Here is a 2,731-nt window from a genome sequence, read left to right on the forward strand (position 1 = left end):
GTGTTGTCAGAACTCCGCCTCCTAAAACTTGCTGATAGGAATCTGAGTAGGAGCTGAGCCCGTGGTCAGCGCCCACCCATCCATCAAGTCCTAAGAAAGCACATTGCTTCCAGGGCAGCCAGAAATGTGCTTTATTAGGAGTTGGAACCCACAGGTGTATCTTCCTAAGGGTGTGGTTTCTTGGAGGATGGGAAGAAGTGAAGGAGACACACAGCAGCTAACAGGGCCAAGAGAGAGTCCTACAGAGAGCTGCCTTTGCCAATTAGGATTTATTGTGGGGCTCAATTCTTGCCTAGGACCCCATTGAGTATTCTGCTACATCAAAGATATTCTCTTATTTTTCCAAATGAATTTCATGACTGCTTTTTCTATTTCTATGAAGAATATCAGCTTAACATTAATATGAATTACATTAAATCTGTATAGTGATTTTGGTAGCATGGCCATTTTGACAACATTAACTCTTTTTATCCAAAAACCTGGGAGATCTTTCCATGTTTTAAGGTCTTATTCAATTTTTGTCTTAGTGTTATGTAGTTTTCATTATAGAGGTCATTAACCTTTTTTGTTAGATTGATTCTCAAATATTTTATTTTCTTTGAGGCTACTGTGAATGGGGTAGTTTTCCTAATTTCTCTTTTAGTTGATTCATTTAGTTGTTAATTTTATATCCTGGCACTTGGCTGAATCCATTTATGAGTTCTAGAAGTTTTCTGGTGGAGTTTATTGGGTCTCCTAAATACAAAATCATGTCATCTGCAAATAGGGATAGTTTGAATTTTTTTTTCCTATTTATATCTCTTTAATTTCCTTCTTCTCCCTAATTGCTCTGGTTAGCATTTCCAGGACTATGTTGAATAGAATTGGTGAAAAAGGGCATCCCTGTCTTATTCCAGTTTTTAGAGGGAAAGCTTCCAATTTTTCTCCATTTAGAATGCATTGGCCTTGGGTTTAGAATAGATAACTTTTACTATGTTCTTACCATCCTTAGTTTTTCTAGTGTTTTGAACATGAATGAATGCCATATTTTGTCAAATGCCTTTTCTGCATCTATTGAGATGATCATGTGATTCTTGTCTTTAAGTCTATTGATGTGATGACTTACATTTATTGATTTCTGTATATTGACCATCCTTGCATCCCTGGAATGAACCCCCACTTGATCATGTAGCATTATCTTTTTAATATGTTTTTGTATGTGATTTGCAAGTATTTTATCAAGAATTTTTGCATCTATATTCATCAGGGATATTGGTCTGAGGTTTTATGTCCTTGATGTGTATTTTTTTGGTTTTGGTATCAGAGTGATATTAGCCTCATGGAATGAGTTTGGAAGAGTTTCCTGCTTTTCTATGTCATGGAATAATTTGAGGAGTATTGGTGTAAGTTCTTCTTTGAAAGTCTTACAGAACTCAGCTGAGAATCCATCCGGTCCTGGGCTTTTTTTTTTTGGTGGTAGGCTTCTAATGGCATCTTCAATTTCATTGCTTAAAATTGATATGTTTAAATTTTCTGTGTCTCTTTGATTAAACTTAGGTAGAGTTTATGACTCTGTGTCTCTTTATGCTGTTGATGTCTTCAAGGTTTTCTATCTTATTGGAGTATAGATTTTCAAGGTCTGTATTTCAGTGGCATCCATGGTGATATTTCCTTTTTCATCACAAATTTTAGTAATTTGGGTTTCCTGTCTTTGTCTTTGCCAGCTTGTCTAAGGGTTTATAAAATTTGCTTATTTTTTCAAAGAACCAACTTTTTGTTTTGTCTATTTTTTGAATTTTTTGTTCTAATTTCATTAATTTCAGCTCTGATTTTTATTATTTCTTTTGTGCCTTTGTGTGGGTCTGTTGTGATTTTGTATATTTGGGGTCCTTGTAAGCCTCCTATATTTGAATTTTCATTACATTCTTTAAGTTTGAGAAATTTTCTGGTATTGTTTCATTGAAAATATTGTGCATTCCTTTGGTTTGTGTCTCTGAGGCTTCATCTCGCCCAATAAATCTTAAATTTGGTCTTTTCAGGTTGGAAGTTCTGTTCATGGTCTTTCAACATCTTTTCTCTACAGTCAACTTTGTTTTATATATTATAAAGATTATATATTTTGTCTTCATTGTCTGAAATTCTGGTCTTCCAAGTGATCTAGTTTGTCGGTGATGATTTTAATTGAATTTTTAATTTGGTTTATTGGTTCCTTCATTTCAAGGATTTCTGCTTTTTTTTTCTTCTGAGTCACTTTATTGATGTAATAGAGACTCATGTATTTTCTCTCATTTCACTTCATATTTTTCTCTCATTTAACTCCTGATACCATCCTTTACTTCACAGATCAGTTTATGTACATTCTAAACTCTTTCTCTGCCATTTCTTTCACTGTGATGTTGATGGATTCTGTTATTGGAGTATCTTGATTTGCTTAGGTTGATATGTTTTCTTGCTTTTTCATGTTGATTGTGTGTCTGCCCATCCAGTATGGATCTGAAAGCAGTAGAGTTTCTACCCTGTGGACTTATAATGTCCCTGAAGATTTCCAGTAATTCACTGTTTTAGAAGGGAGACAAATAAGAACAATGACCAATGCAAACAATATACAGCATTAAACCAAATAATTCCTACTATGATGTCCACAATGTTAATTATCACAATAAACAGAAATGATATGATCAGTTATTACCTACAATAATAATAGCAAGTTTGCAAAAGGGTTTATAATTTCAAATGATGGACAGGGAAAGAA

The sequence above is a fragment of the Marmota marmota genome, unplaced genomic scaffold (assembly GCF_001458135.2).
Source record: "Marmota marmota marmota unplaced genomic scaffold, marMar, whole genome shotgun sequence".
Taxonomy (NCBI): Eukaryota; Metazoa; Chordata; class Mammalia; order Rodentia; family Sciuridae; genus Marmota; species Marmota marmota.